Source organism: Bos grunniens, chromosome 25 (assembly GCF_055505025.1).
Source record: "Bos grunniens cultivar Pamir isolate PY7600 chromosome 25, Bosgru_T2T1.0, whole genome shotgun sequence".
Classification (NCBI taxonomy): Eukaryota; Metazoa; Chordata; class Mammalia; order Artiodactyla; family Bovidae; genus Bos; species Bos grunniens.
In genome coordinates this window covers 32,976,678-32,993,063 of record NC_141189.1, presented here as the reverse complement: position 1 = coordinate 32,993,063, position 16,386 = coordinate 32,976,678, and the positions used below count along the sequence as shown (strand labels likewise).

General features: G+C 53.4%; 1 protein-coding gene and 1 long non-coding RNA gene across 11 annotated transcripts in view; one reads left to right on the top strand and one right to left on the bottom strand.

The window, feature by feature from the left end:
- CLEC16A (C-type lectin domain containing 16A) overlaps positions 1 to 16,386 on the top strand; it is a 236,597-nt gene that overhangs the window by 179,537 nt on the left and 40,674 nt on the right. The window lies entirely within an intron of this gene.
- On the bottom strand, positions 743 to 2,320 carry LOC147345425 (uncharacterized). The gene is made up of 3 exons (XR_015154749.1): positions 1,974 to 2,320; positions 1,652 to 1,793; positions 743 to 983 (listed from the first exon to the last, which is right to left on the bottom strand). It is a non-coding gene; the product is annotated as an uncharacterized LOC147345425 (long non-coding RNA).

The following is a 16,386-nucleotide window of genomic DNA, read 5'->3' as shown; positions in this document are numbered from 1 at the left end:
CCCTCCGCCCCGCTCCCCCCACCCCCACCCCTGGTGCCTCACCACCTGCTGCCTCAGAATTTGGCCCCACAGCCATCCAGCATCTTGGCATCATCCCTCATCTTTTCTCTTCACTCTCCCACACCCACTTCTGCTCTGCCTCCAGAACACACCAGGTCCTGCTCCCTCTCTCGGCCCCCAGCGTCTCTCCCCCGCTCACGGCAGCGGCACCCACACGTTCCCTGGCTTCCAGGCTCGTCCCCTCCCTTCCACACAGCCAGAGGGATCTTTCTAGAACATAAATCACATCATCACATCATGCCTCTCCCTGCCGCCCTCCTGTAGCTTCCTCGTTGAATTTAGAACAAAATCCAGGTCTCTCGTTCTGGCCTTCAGTGCTCACTGTGCGATGAGCCCCGGCCAGCCTCTCAGACGCAGCTCCCAAAGCCTTCACCCCATCCCCTGCCCGAGCCCCCCACCCTTGCTGCTCCTCCAAGTCAGCGTGTCTCCAGGTTTGGGCCTCAGGATCCCTCCTTTCTTTTTTTTGTTTTTTGGCTGTGTGACGTGTGGGATCTTAGTTCATCGACAGAGGATCAAACCCGTGCTCCATGCAGTGGAAGCATGGAGTCCTAGCCACTGGAGTGCGAGGGAAGGCCCAGCGCCACTTTATACTCTTTGAAAAGCATTAAGGAACCCAGAGATCTTTAGTTTGTATGGATTATACTTATCCATATTTCAGCTATTGGAAATTAAAACTGAGAAATACTTTTAAAATTTATTTATTTAAAAAATAATAATAACCCATCCTATGTAAAGCAATAAATAGTATAGTTCTTTATGAACTACAAGTCTTTTGCAAAACAAAACAAATAAAAGTTAATATTATATTTTTGCAAATCTCCTTAATATCTGGCTTAATAGAAAACAGCTGGGTTTTCTCATAGCTGCTTCTGCTTTCAATCTGTCATGCTGGCATGGACTCCGGAAAGCTCCTCTGCATCCTCCTGAGAGAATGAGTATAAAAGGAAAATGCCGTCGTCATCTTTATGAGAATTCTGACCCTGGGAGGCGCCCCCAGGGTTCCCCAGCCCACGCTTTGAGAACCACCGCCCAAGCTCACGGTGCTCTCTCCTGCCCCAGGGCCTTGGCCCTGCATGCTCCTCCCTAGATCTGCATGCGGCCACTTCCTGATGATCACTCGGGCTTCAGACTGCATGCCGCCTCTTCAGAGAGGCCTTTCCTGATCCCCGCTGCCCCCCTCAGCCCCGTCACATTAGCCTGCGTGCTCTGTACCTGGCCGACATATTTGGGTACCCTCTCCCCCCAGGAAGAGTGTCACTCCTGCGGGGACCTGGAGTGTCCCCGTCACACGGCGCCTTCATTCAGCCTTCACCGAGCGAGGAGTGAGCCTCCATCCTCAGTCTCTGCACAGCCTCAGGGCAGCGCCCACCTGTTGCCCTTCTCCCTGCGAGAACACTCGGGAGACAACGAGTTCCCGCAGGGGCCCCAGACATTGGGTAGTTTAAGCTGCGGCACTTCGGCAGGGGACACCAGGGAACTGAGACCCTCCCCCAGGTCTTCAGCGGCATCCCCCCGCCTCAGCTTCAGCACTGTCACCGAAGCGAGTGAGATGCGAGTCCCGTCGGTTGCACATCAGAGTCACCGCACTCACCTTCCTCAAAGAGTTTGCCAGAGGGCTCCTCGCAAGCCCGGCCCAGGTTGGCCTGTGATGCTGTGGTGTCCGTACCCGCCGTCCGGGTGTTGCTCTGTGTCCATCCCTTGCGTGGACTGCACTGTTGCAACATACCCCCTGCCTGGAGAGGAGTTGACAAGGGAAAAACCACGGCTGGCCACCTGCCCCGGGGTGGCTGCTGGAGGGGCTGGCTCGATCGTGACACGTCTCCTGCTGTTCTCTGCAGGCCCGGGGAGTTGTCACAGAGCTGTTTCTCTTCCCCTTTCAAAGCTCTATATGATTATATTTGATGAGCACATACCTTTCATTTCCTTGGATGAGATGTTATAAGTAGAATATAAATCAGGGCTAATAGGCGACTGGCCACTTCGATGTATTTTTCTTGTCCCATTTGGCTTTGAAAAAAATCACATATTCTATTTATTGGCCAGTTTTATGTTTATGGCTCTCGTCCCCACAGAATGTTCAGCTCCAGGAGTGCAGAGGCTGGTGAGCGTGCCTGGCCAGGGAGAGAGGGTCAGCAGTGGCCAGTGTGTTGGGTGGGCGGGCACATCCAGGTCTAGAGTCCAGCTCTGAGGTCAGTGCTCCATGGCTGGTGCCTTCCAGGACCCATTCCACTGACCTGTAGTGACAGCCGATTGCCAGAACCTGCCAAGAGGGGGTGGGGTATCCAAAACTAGCCCACAGGGCAGTCTTTCCATGGACACTCATGGACCAGCAGACCCCAGAGCAGAGGCTGTTTCCAGAAGTGACCCCGGGCATCAGAGGGCAGTGGCCTCCAATCTGAGGGCCAGGGCTCTGGCCTCCCCACGCCAACCAAACCCCCTCTTCTGGGCTTCTTCTGGCCCAGGGGCTGCTCTCAGGCATACACCTGGGGGTGGGGGCGGGGGCTGATGACAGACCCCCACAGTCCCTCTTGGTCGGGTCCTACCCAAGCCCTGCCTAATTCTTACCCAAACAGAAGGGCTCTAGGGCCCAACTTGTTGGGGGATTGCAGTGGGACACAGCCAGGCACGTTGATGCCCACTGGCGCTCAATGATCGGGGCTCAATGACGTATTTGAACAAAAGTGACCCTTCCCCAGCTGAGGACCGTCAACTGCCCTGGACCAGTCTTTCACCTCCAGGGAGGGTCTGTCCGCCTCTTTCACTGTCCTCCACCCTGTTTAGGGTAGTCTTGCGCCATCTGGCCCCTGTCCACTTTCCACAATCAGCTCCTCTCTCTTCTCTGTCCTGGGCTCTCTTGGCGGATAATACAGCCCAGCATCTCAGTCGCGCTGGCTTTCTGTCTGCACCTCCTGAGCGCCAGGCGTGTCCCCTTAAGGACCACTGTCCTCACACTGCCCTCTGGCTAGAACCAGGAACCCTCTGCGAGCCTGGTACCTTCTCAGCGTTCAGGGTCCTGCTCGAATTTCTCCTCAGAGGCCTCCCCAGGGGCCTCAACACCCGCTGCCCCAGTCCCACCCCATAGAGCAGCTGGCTTTTATTTATTCTATTATGGTGAAATTCATACAGCATAAAACCAGCTATTTGGAAAAACACCATTCAGTGGCATTGGTACCTTCACATTCTGGGCTACTAACCCCTCTGCGTGCGTGTGTGCTCAGTCACTTCTGTCGTGTCTGACTCTTTGTGACCCCATGGACTGTAGCCCGCCAGGCTCCTCTGTACACGGGATTCTCCAGGCAAGAATACTGGAGTGGGTTGCCATGCCCTTACTCCAGGGGATCTTCCCGACCCAGGGGGCAAACCTGGGTCTCGCACGTTCCAGTCGGATTCTGTACCATCTGGCCCACCAGGGAGGCCCTTCTTCAGCTGAGAATCATGTTTGGCAGTGCATCCACGTTGTGGCGTGTGTCAGAGCTCTGTTCCTTCTCACGGCTGAGTTATACCCCATTGTGCGGCTGGACCCCTTTGGTGCATTCGCTTTTCCACCTGTTGGCAGCCCTGGCAGCAGTCTCCGCCTTTGAGCCAATGCACACAGGGCTACTATGAGTGTGTGCGCGCCGAGTTTTTGTCTGAACACCTATGTTCAGTCTTTGGGGATCTCTACCTAGGAGTGGAATTGCTGGGTTGAATGCGAACTTAACTTTTTGAGGCGCAGTTTTCAGAGCCCTTCCCTTTAACTAAAGTTGCCCACTTGTCCTGTCCATCACTGTGCCATGCTAGTGTAAAAGGTTCTGAGGCCCTGTTTCAATTGCCCTCTGTGGTCGACACTTCATGAGCATAGAAGGTTCTGGGGCCCTGTTTATACTGCCCTCTCTGGTCGACACTTCGTGAGCATAGAAGGTTCTGGGGCCCTGTTTCTGTTGCCCTCACTGGTTGACACTCCATGAGCCAGTCGGTGCCCGGTGAGCAGGCAGCGGGCGAGGCTTTGTAGCTGGAGTTTGGGCTGGGTCACTGCTGCCTGTCTCACCCCCAGGCCGGGCTTCTGTCCCGGTCAGTGGGGGGCTCAGTGTGCCGGCAGGAGGGTCAGCTTTTCTCCTTTCCTGTCCTGCTGGGTTCGGGGCACCGTCTGTCTCTGCGTAAACATGGAAAATCCCTGAGCACAAGGGCAAGTGCCGAACCTTCCCCAGGTGTGATCGTTGTCAAAGGCAAATAAACCAGCCTTATCAGTCCCTGACCCAGAATACTTAACAGTTCTGTGGAAAGGCAGCCTCGTTCCAGGACCAGCCTTTGGCAGCTGAGTAACTGAGGAAGAATGCAGGATCGCAGTGCGCCTGGTGCCAGCCCAGCTGACCACAAAGCCTGGAACTGTCATCCAAAAAAAAAAAAAAAGGTGTGGGGTGGGGCAGGAGAAAACAAATCTTTGTTTAATTCATAGACCTCAGTTCTGACTTCTCCCCTGGGGAGAATGTACTAGGTGCTAATGTCATCTCGGGCAGTGTTTCCCAGAAACTCCTTTTTTCAAGCCTGTTATTTTTTTGTTTCCGATTATAAAACTGAAGCCAACTCTCTCCTTCCAGCTCCCCCAAGGCGGTGGGGGGGGGGGGGGCGGAATACCCTTTCTGGAGTCACATGGGAAGGAGAGCAGCCCCCCACCTCCCTCCAGTCTTCCCAGCCCCATGTTAACCCCTCCCTGCATCAGAGACCCCAGCCACTGGCTTGGTGAGTTACAGAGAGTTACAGAGAGTTACAGAAACTTGAATCTGACCTTGAGGCCCATTTTTTTTTTTTTTTTTTTTTGAAGCAAAACATAATTAAGCTGCTAAACACTTTATGCAGGACTCTCAACTGATCTTCCTCAGAAAGCAGGTTTTACCACTTTCCTGTTCTGCATGTAAAGAAGCCACCCACAAGCCCAAGGTCACACCGATATGTCTTCCTCAGCAAGGCTTTGAACTCAGGTCTGCACCAGTCGGACCCTGAGCCCCCCACCACCAGACCCTTTCATTCCTGACTCAGTTTTGATGCTCCCAAAGTGAATTCTCCCCACCCTAGGCCTCAGTGGTATCGGACAAAAACCGTATCGTCAGCTCCAACCCTCAGCATGTTTTGGACAGAAAAGTCATCCATTTCTGAAGTGTGGGGTGCAGTTTAACCGGAAGCACTAACTGTGCCCGGCATTTGTATGCACTGACTCTGTCTTCCGCGCAGCTCTGAATTAACCGGAAGCACTAACTGTGCCCGGCACTTGTATGCACTGACTCTGTCTTCCGCACAGCTCTGAATTAACCGGAAGCACTAGCTGTGCCCGGCACTTGTATGCACTGACTCTGTCTTCCGCACAGCTCTGAATTAACTGGAAGCACTAGCTGTGCCCGGCACTTGTATGCACTGACTTTGTCTTCCGCACAGCTCTGAATTAACCGGAAGCACTAGCTGTGCCCGGCACTTGTATGCACTGACTCTGTCTTCCGCACAGCTCTGAATTAACCGGAAGCACTAGCTGTGCCCGGCACTTGTATGCACTGACTTTGTCTTCCGCACAGCTCTGGGAGCGAGTGTCCCTTCCCCTGTTCCTCCTGTGCCTCTGAGACCTGTACCTCCACTTCTGCCTCTGAATACCATCTTCTTGAAGGCTCAGATGGTCAAGAATCTGCCTGCAATGCGGGAGACCCCGGTTTGAGCCCTGGGTTGTGAAGATCCCCTGGAGAAGGGAATGGCAACCCACTCAACTATTCTTGCCTGGAGAATTCCATGGACAGAGGAGCCTGGTGGGCTACAGTCCATGGGGCCACAAAGAGTTGGACACGACCAAGCGACTAACACTGGGCATTGGTGATGGCCGAGCAGCTTCACCTGATGGCTCTGCCACCTGTCTCTATGTGAGAGGTCGGGAGGGCAGAGGTCAGGAGAGAGGGGACTCTTGGGGGCCCTGGCCCAGCCAGCACGCTCCTATCCCTGTCTTCTCTGTGACACACCTGCTCCTGAGTCCACCCGCTCCAAGCCCACTTCCGCTGGATAGGGGACAAAGCTGCAGGGCTGTGATGCAGAAAGCCACCCTTCTCCCAGAGTCACTGCTTCCCAACCAGGCTTGGGGTCTGGGTTGCTCAAGGCCATCCTCATACAAATTTGCTCCTGGTCTACCATGAATAAAAACGCAGAAACAAGATTTCAGAATCCTGCCTGAGCAAAAGCAGCAGGATCTGCACTTCTTTCAAAGCTGCCTGGCAGATGTTTCTAAGAAATCAGCCTTGGAGTGGCTGGGTCGAGGCGTGGGGCCCCTGAGCCAAGTCCATGGGGTCCCTTCTTGCCAGGCTGCTTCTCGGAGCCCACAGGGCAGCCGTGAAGAGGGAGCCTGAGGATACTGTCAGGCTGGGAGCACCCACAAAGGAACCACATCCCCGAATCTGGACACCAAGGTTCCCTTCCCTGGAATGTGCCCTGCTCCCCCCGCCACCCCGCTGAAGACTCTTTCCCCAGAGACACACCAGCACTTGTCTGAGGAGCCTTCTTGTGAAACACACACCCCACAGGCAGTGCCAGCCACTGGGCCCCAAACAAGCTTTTCCTGAGAGGTGGCAGCTGGGATGAGAAAAGAGTTCCGAAGAACTGAGTATTGCCTCACTGCTCGGGGTCATTACCCACCTCAGACACTGAAGAAGGCGAGTGCCCTGGGGACGTCAGCCGATGACAGTGTGTCAAGGAGCAGGTTGCAGGCAGAGAAGAGCTTGGGAGCCCAGGCATCGGGTTGTAGGAAAAGGCCAAAACCCCAGCTTCACGCTGCCTTTTGACCTTGGTGACGCCTTGGAATGTTCTGTGGGCTTAGGCGGGCCCACACAGGGCAGCCTCACTGGCAGCATGGGACAAGAGGCAAGTGCCAGGGCGAGGCCCAGCTGCTCAGGGGCACACCCATCCCTGCTCCCAGAACGCGGCTCCTGTCGCTTCTCGACACCGGATTTCTTAGTTGAAGTGAAGCACGTTTATGGCAGCACAATCAGAAAGCTGGAAAAGTACCAAGGGAAGATAGAATGGCCAGGGTCCTGCCCCATTGTTCTTTCTGTTTATCCTTCGTGCTGTTTCTTTTCTCAGCAGCAGGGCTTGCCCAGGTGAGTCCTCAGAGGAGATGGCTTAGCACAGCCCCGGAGCAGACAATCAGGTTCAAGTCCTGGCTCCACCTTGTCCTCATTACATGGCCTTGGGTCAATTAGTCACCCCTCTGGGCCTGTTTATTCATATGAAAAATGGGTATGATGCATAATAGTGTGAATGTACTTAACACGACTGAACTGTACACTAAATAATAGTTACGATGGTACATTTTATGTTATGTTAATTTTTTTGTTGTTGTTTAGTCGTGAAGTCTGACTCTTTTCAACCCCATGGATTATAGCCCTCCAGGCTCCTCTGTCAGTGGAATTTCCCAGGCAAGGATATTGGAGTGGGTTGCCATTTCCTTCTCCAGGGGATCCTCCCGACCCAGAGATCAAACCCGCATCTCCTGCTTTGGCAGGCAGACTCTTTACCCCTGAGCCACCAGAGAAGCCCTGTGTTTGTTTTACCACAGTTAGAAAGATAAAAGTAGGGATGGAAATGTCTCCTACCTCATTAGGCGCCTGTGAGCGTAAAAAGAGTTAATTCTCGTAAGCGCTTGGAACGAGGCCTCCACACAGGTGCAGTAAAAGTTACCTCCATGTTTTTTATGGTCGTTGTTATAAGCCAGGGCTGACCCTTCGGCCCCCAAATGATAAGTTCCCTTTCCACACTTTAAATCAGTTTGCACAAAGTTAATAATCCAGGAGCCCCTTCTACTGTAAATAACAAGCTGTGTAGTCATGCAGAGTTGCTCGTTTCAGGAAGGTTTTTATTGGGTGCTGATAAAACACCAGGGCGGAAAGTGCTTCCTCTTGCAGAAGGACTATAAGTATTATGGTCACATGATCTGCCTAAGATCCCACAACTATTGGAAGGACTGATGCTGAAGCTGAAGCTCCAATACTTTGGCCACCTGATGCGAAGAGCCGACTCATTGGAAAAGACCCTGATGCTGAGAAAAATAGAGGGCAGAAGGAGAAGGGGATGACAGAGGATGAGATGGTTGGATGGCATCACCAACTCAATGGACATGAGTTTGAGCAAACTCAGGGAGATAGTGAAGGACAGGGAGGTCTGGCATGCTGCAGTCCGTGGGGTCTCAGAGAGTCAGACACGACTGAGTGACCAAACATCAACAACAATCACAGCTCTTAGAGGCAGAGCCAGGACCAGAGATGAACAGAGACCTGTCCCCTGCAGCCCTGGTCCCAGCACACTCCGGCACATCTGTGACACTGGTGGATCATCAACTCCACACCTGCCCGAGCGGGGCAGTTCCCGCTGAGCCGCACAACAGCCCTGGGTGGCTGGCCCCTGTCCTCCGTGTGCAGATCAGGAAACCCAAGCTCGGAGGCGAGGAGTGTGCCTGGCCTGTCTGCTTCCCACTCCATGCACCCCCGTGTCTTCAGTCCTGAAGACTGTCTGCTGGCAGAGCATCACTGGACCGCGTGTGCTTGGGGAACCCTGGGGACTGTCACTGTCACTGTGTCCCGTTTCAGGAGCACAGAAACCAGCAGAGAACACGGGTGCAAATCTCTGCATCTACAGGAAAGTCCATAACTTTATTTGAAGAAACTTTCTAAGCCTTTTTCTATCAGCGTTTCTTTTTTGCTGCCTAGTCCTTTGTTTTATCAGCTGTAAGTTCTTATTAGTGGACAAGTGATAACAAATGCAGAGGATCGAAGGCTCATTTGTGGGATAAAAACCTAGAAACTGAGCAGATTCTAGCCCTTCATTTCATCTGTGAATTGGAAAAAGACTACTTTGATTTGAATTCTTTTTTTTTTTTTTTTTTTGGCCTTAAAATGTCCCTGACTAGCTCAAGGAACCCCAGGGCTCCCCTGGGACAGGGTTTGAGAACCACTTTACCACTTCCCGAGAACCGGTCACAATGCCCACCTCTGGATCCAAGAGGGTGAGGTGCCAAGTCAGCAGCATTGCTAAGTGTGCGGACAGCTGGGAGAAGAGTTGTTAATTCACAAGGACCTGTGAGGCTGGAGAAGAACCAAAACAGAAAGTGGGGACCAGACGCAGTCACAGCACTGAAGGTTCAGAGGGGCTTAAGCAATTGGGTTTTCCAGGTGTCCTCTCCTCCCTTCTATGCCCTAAAGTCTTTGCGACCCATGGACTGTAGCCACAAGACTCCTCAGTCCTTGGGATTTCCCAGGCAAGAATATTGGAGTGGGTTGCCATCTTCTTCTCCAGGGGATCTTCCCGACTCAGGGATCCAACCTGGGTCTCCTGCGTTGCAGGCCGATTCTTTACCGTCGCAGCCACCAGGGAGGCCCCTATGCCCTGAATGGCCCCCTCAAAGCATGGCAGCTCCTAGGGACCAAGGTAGGGGATCACCAGGAGAAGGAACTGGGGAGGGGGCAGGTGAGGGAAGAACTGGCTTTTATTTTTTTTTTTTTTAAAGGATTTTAAAAATTCCAAGGAGTTACATGACAAATACACTAACTAGGTTCAGGCAAAAAGCAGGGTGCTTTCTGAGGTCTTCTGTGAGTCAAATAAATACTGAGCATATAGAGAGGACTAGATGGGGGAGATGGACTTATAAACAGGTTGTGCAGGACTCCCCTGGTGGTCCATTGGTTAAGAATCCACCTGCCAATGTGGGAGACACAGGTTCGATCCCTGGTCCGGGAAGATCCCTCATGATATGGGGCAACTAAGCCCGTGCACTGCAACTACTGAGCCTGTGCTCAGGAGCCCGTAAAAAGAGAAGCCGTCACGATGAGAAACCCGCACCCCACAGCTAGAGAAAGCCCGCGCACAGCTGTAAAGAACAGCGTGGCCAAGAATAAATAAGCAGGTTGTGCAGAGCAGAGAGGCAGGTGTAGGGGGGACAGCGCGTGAACGAGCAGGTGACACTGAGTGGCAGGGCCGTGGGGAGTGACGGGACAGCCTGGAAAGCTGGGCGGGGTCAGATGGTGAAGGCTGCTAGCAAAAGAGGGTTGGACTTTTGCCCTGGAAGCAGAAGGGAAGGTTGTCAGCAAGGGGAGCGATGAGTCAGGAGGCTTGGGTTTTGGTCGACTGGAGTCTGGAGGGCAGGGGTGAAGGGGGCACAGAAGGGACCCCTCCCTTGGCACTGACCTCCGGAGCAGTGCGGGCTGTGCCCATTTTGTGAATGAGAACAGGCCTCTGCAGAGGTGCCCTCTTCCTCTGCTTGGGTCATGTCCTTTTAGTCTTTTTTTTTCTGGGTATTTATACACTATACTGAGCTTCCCAGGTGGCACTAGTGGTAAAGAGCCTGCCTACCAATTCAGGAGACGTAAGACACACTTGTTCGATCCCTGGGTCAGAAAGAGCCCCTGGAGGAGGGCATGGCAACCCACTCCAAGATTCTTGCCTAGAGAGTTCCACAGACAGACAAGCCTGTCGGGCTCCAGTCCACGGGGTCGCAAAGAGTCGGACACAACTGAAGCGACTCAGCACACACACATGCTGTACTTGTAGCATAGTATTATATTGCCTCTTTTTTTTTTTTGTAACCTAAATGAGTGCTATTTCCACTCAGTAATGTCTTGGATTTGTTTTATGTGGGTTCATAAGAGCGCCCTCATTCATTTTTGACTGCTGAGGAGCAGTCGGTCTCGTAGGCAAACCACTGTTTATTTAACCAATCTCCCATTGATGGATGTTTAGGTTGTGGCCAATTTTTTTTTTCTATCCTTAACAAATAAGAGCGCCTCCACGCCCCCTTGCACAAGGATTTCCCTGGGGTAAGAAACATGAAGCGTGTCTAGAAGTATCTAGGCTGTGGAACGAACAGGATCTGGTGACCAATAAAAGTGTGTGAGTGGAGGACAAGGGTGATACCTTCAGGCAGAGTATCCAGGAGCCTTGGTTTCTCTCGGAATGTTCTCTGTACCTTTTTTTTTTTTGGCTGCGCTGCGCTCATTGCAGCACACGAGGGCTTCTCTTGTTGCAGAGCACGGGCTCTAGAGCATGTGGGCTCGGTAGTTAGGGCGCTCAGGCTTCGTTGCCCTGGTTATGCATGTGCATTTAACAGGGGTGTCTCCATGATCCCCGCTTCTGACCCAGCACCGTCATTGCGGACGTCGTTCTGTGCAGGAGGGCTTCAGGAGCTGTGTTGGTTGGAAAGTTTCCCAAGGGCTGGCAGGGGCCTCCAAGGGCTGGCCCACCCGTGGCTTGGCTTGTCGTCTCAGACAGAGTGTGACGGCATGACGGAGCCCCCAAAGGCTTCTCTCCAGGCACCCCTGCTGAGCGTCCACCTCTCTGTCATACTTTTCTCTGTAGCCAGCATCCCATGACCAAAATACAGCTTCCTTTATTTGTGGCTCTCCAGCCGTGGCATTTTGTATAAATGTGCTTTTTTCCGAAAACACACACAGAGTATTATTGAATGTTGTTTTTTTTTTTTTTTTTTTTTTTAAGCATCTCAGATCCCTGAAGGGCCAGAAGTCAATATTATCCCAGGGTAACGGGAATGGCTGTTTTGTGACATCTTTCATACTGAAGCAGCCTGCTTCCTTAAAGCCCCAAAGTCATCAGGAAAGCGGTCCAAGCTCAGCAAATGGGGTCTGATGAGTTGTTTTCCTCCATCCCCATCTTTGCCCGCTGTGAACTCAGGTCCTTGAAAGCCGCAGCCTTACAACGCAGTTCGAGAGTAGACACTTCAACCGTGTGACATACTTATATGCCATACTTATATGTCACCGTGTGACATACAAGTTCGGCTGGTGCTTTACAGTGACTCCCCCCAAAATATTTGCGAGTTTATAAAAACTTCAGATACGTGGTGTATGCAGTATATGCTTCTAGCATCACAGGCTTTTTTAAGGCCCCAGGATAAAAGTCCCTTTTATTGAATGCCAACTATGTGCGAGGCACCAGGCCAGTTGCTTTACAGAAAACCAGGAGGTAAATATGCGAAAACCGTCTTGTGACTAATCCCGCTTTTGCAGCTGAGCGAGCAAAAGTCAGAAGCAGCATCACCCGCGCCTTGTCCCAGAAAGACTGAGCCTGGTTTCAGACTCCTGCTCTTTCTACCTGCTTCCTGAGAAGGAGGTTATTGCCCGCTCGGTGTTCTTTCCTTTCCTGCTAAGTTGACTTCAAGCCTCTGTGGCGCTTCTGGGGTAAAACTGTCCTTTGTTGTGGCTTTCTGAGCGTGTTACCTTCCTCGGCTACACTTGGGCCCAGATGCTGAGTCCCACGCACCCTCCAGCCTCATGAATTGAGCAGGTCTGCATCAGTCTGATGGAGTGATTCTCCCCCAGACACCTCCCCCCCACCCACCACACACACTGTTTTAGTAAAGTGGAGAATGTTCTGAAATAGCTGACATTTATAAAGTCTCGGGTGTTCTGGAAAAATGCTTTTTGTGTGTGTGCCAGGTTTCCTGCCTGATGCCCAAGGGAGGTGGCCACTGGCTCAGAGCAACATCCAAAGCACCCAGTAAGAGTGCCCGGGCCTGGGGGAGGCCACGGCCTGCTCATTGTCCCCTCTCTGAGCAGAGAGCAAAGGCAGAAAGCACCCTGTACCCACTCCTGGCCCCGCTGGGTCAGCAGGGGGGCATCCCGGGCTGGCCGGGTACCTCAGGAAGCTGCTGGCCTCAAGTCACTTAAAGGCCACCAGCATTGGAGCTCCAGCATGTGCCACCATACTGTTCAAACCGGCCACATTCCCTGCCAGGGAGCCACTGCCACAAGGAAGTTAGGGGCACACATCCTGGAGCCGACCCCCTTGGGTTTAAGTCAGCGTCAGCTGTGTGATATCAGGAAGTTCCTGAGCCTCGGTCTTCTCTTCTGTCAAATGGGGCTGACGACGGCACCCACCTCACTAGGGCCAGAGCCCAGCTCTATGGGTGCCTCCCACTGTCCGGATATTTCAGCAACTAGGGGAACCAGAGGGCTCAAGCAGCCCGCCCTGAGCTCCCCTTGCAGGGCAACTGACCCAGCTCCTCCAGGCCCCTCCATGAGGCATATGCAAGTATTCTGGCTGGTGCTCAGGGCATAGGGAACCTGCCCTGATAGAGCCACCAAAGACAGAGCCCCCGCAGGAGTGCGCACTCTTCTAGCACCTCCTGCAGCAGACAGCCGCATCGGGGAGGCACGCACAGAAATGGGGTGATGGTTGTGGGCAGTCGCTTCAGGACCCGTAGTCGAGGGTAGAGGAGAAGGTCGCCCAGGCGGCAGGGCCAGGCCTGGGGAGGGCGTGTGGATTTCATTCTGCGCCTCTGGGGGGCACTGCACTTGATTACACGTCTCTCCGAGCTCATGTGGCTGCTCAGTAGGAAGTGGATCTGAGAGAGCGGTGTGGGGGCCATTGGGGTCCACCCAGGAGCCAGGCCCCAGGCCGGTGGGGGTGCACCCTTGGCGAGCATGGTTAGTGACACATTTGGGTGCAGCTTTCCAGGTCATGACAGTCTGGTCCTGAGGATGGCACTGTCCTTATACATCGTGCGGCAGCTCGGGACAGGCAGAGCGTTCCCCATGGCTGATCTCAGTCATACCACGTGGGGAGGGAGATAGAGAGACTGAGGCTGGAGAGGCTGGACAGGCTGCCCGCCAGCTGGCACCTCCAAGGAGCAGTTGCATGCTTTGAGCTCTGCCCCTGGAGCCCTCCTGAGGCTGAAATGTCTCAGTGGCTCAGGCACCACTGAAGGGAGATTTTTGAGGCTCCCCCACGTTGCCAGCCTCAGGCCAAGTGTCTCCACAAACAGGGGTCACAGCAACCTGTGGAGGAAGGCTGCCCCCACTTAAAAGATGGGGCTCAGAGAGGTTGGGCAGTTGGGCTCAGGTCACACGTGGCACCTGGGGTGGCTGACCACCCCGAGGCCACCTCACCCCCACGGTCTGCTTGGTCCGGGGTCCAGGGATCCTGCTCAGGGCTTGGGGGTCTGAAGAAATTCTCGGCCTCACACTGGGGGAGTCAAGAGTTGGAAGCTGAGACATGATCTCAACCCACACGTGGTCTCCCCTCACACGTGGCTCCCGGCTCCTGTTCTCACTTCTGGGCCAAGAAGGGTTTTCTGAGCATGCCTGTCAGAGCCCACTGATAAATCAGGCCTGAGACGCCTGTGCTTGGCGGGCAGCACTAAGTGGCTGTCTAAGTTTCCTCAAGCCAGTTGACATTTGCCCAATAGGTGTGAGGTATCAACAGCTTTTTCTCCTGCTTTCTATAGCCCTGGCTGGCTTTCAGCCAGAACTCTTTAAAAAATATATAATAAGGTGCTGACCTGCAGTGGAAAATGTTGGTGTACCAGCCAAACGCAGGAGCCTCCGCAGTAGAGAATAAAGGGTCCGCTGGTCAAGGGTAAATTTAGAAACCTTCTGGAAAGTTCTGGGGCTGGCAGAATATAGTGAAGCCCTGGAGCGATGAATGTCTGGAGACTTCTTCAGCTCTTTGCCTTCGCGGAGCCACAAAGATGGAGTTTGGTGAAAGCAATGGAGTTCATCTTTTCATTCATTCCTTTGTTCTACAAACATGTATTGAGCTTCCTCTGTGCCAAGCACCATGCTTGGGGCAACAGCCATGAGCAAACCAGACATCCATGGCCCTGCCACATGGAGCTTGCAATCTTATAAGAGGAGGCATTATACATAGAATCATACCAGTAAATAACTGGCTGGTAACAGGAAACCTGGCCTTCTCTAGTGGGAATCAGGGAACCCCTCCCTGAGTAGATGGTGTGCGTTGACCGTGGAAGGTTTCACTGGACACACTGGATGAGGAGGCGAGGTGTTCCCGGCAGGAACAGCATATGCGGGCGGTGGAGTGCGGGCCCAAGTCAGGAAGCAGCTGAGCCTCAGTGAGCCGGGGCAGGCTCCCCCGGCTCCCCGTCAAGGGCCACTTTCTGTGCTTCGCGCTCGGCTCCTCGCATGTTCATGAATCCGTGATCTCACCTGCAGAACCCTCTGCGGAGAGGCAGGCACATGCTCATTTTGTGTTTGAGGTTTTCTGAGGCTCAGGGTGGCTGAGGAACTTACCTGGACCTGCACAGCGCGTCAGCAACACCAGTGTCCATCCTCCTTCTGCCGACTCTGACCCTGGCCCATAGCCTCACGCTCTGTGTTCTCAGTTTTACTGTGTGTGTTTTTTTTTTTAACTTTTTATTTTGTATTGAAAGTAAAAGTGTTAGTCACTCAGTCGTGTCCGACTCTTTGCAACCCCATACACTATAGGCCACTGGGCTCCTGTGTCCATGGAATTCTCCAGGCAAGGATACTGGAGTGAGTTGCCATGCTGTTCTCCAAGGGATCATTCCAACCCGGGGATCAAACCCAGGTTTCCCGCATTGCAGGCAGATGCCTTAGTGTCTGAGCCACCAGAGAAGCCCCAGTTTTGTATTGACATATAGTCAACTAACAATGTTGTGAGTTTCAGGTGAACAGCGAAGGGACTCAGCTATACATATACATGTATCCATTCTCCCCCAAACTCCCCTCCCAACGGGGCTACCACATGACATTTTTACACTTGATCTCTGTTCTTTGTTATTATTGATATGGGTCAGGGGCCTGCCGGAAGGCTGAGAATCGCATAAGTAAAAAGCCCATTGGAGAATTCCCTTTAAGTTGCTGACCTAAAATCTGCAAACAGCTGGAATCCCAGAACTGTGCCTTAAAGTGTCTCCTGTCCCCAGCACGTGACACTTTCTCAGCATACCACTTGGTTGAATGACTCAACCTCACTTCACCCACCTTAGAGTCTACGCGTCCCTAAATCTCAGTTTCTTGTCCAAATGATGCATAGCGGTGCCATCCCCGAGGAGCTGAGCTCAGTGTCCAGCTTTGGGGGGTGTCCCTCCAGTCTCAGGCTAGAGTGGTCTCATCCTCCCGCTGCGGCCGGGGTGGCAGGGCCTCCTCCACTCAACACAGCCTTCGGGTCAGCTCCTTTACTCCTCCAGGCTGGTGGGCTTGTCCTTCCATGGTTCCCTACCTTCACGACTTCGGTGGGACAGCCAAGCAGGTGATCAGGAAGTCAGTCCACCAGCAGTCCACCAGCAGTCCCTGCTCTCAGCTGGAGAGGCGCACAGGCCCTGCCCCTCGGGGCCCAGGGCAGAGGCACAGCTCTTTTGGAAGCACAGAGTCCCAGCCCAGCAAGCTCTTCTCCACCTGAGGTCCTGGGTCGAGCCAGCCTACCCTGGGGCCCTCCACCCTGGCTGCGTGTTTCTAGAATCGCCTTGAGAGCATCTGAAAAGCCCCACTGTCCTTGCCCAGTGCAGCCCAGTTAACACAGAGTGAGGAGGGACTTCCCTGGCTGTGTGGTGAT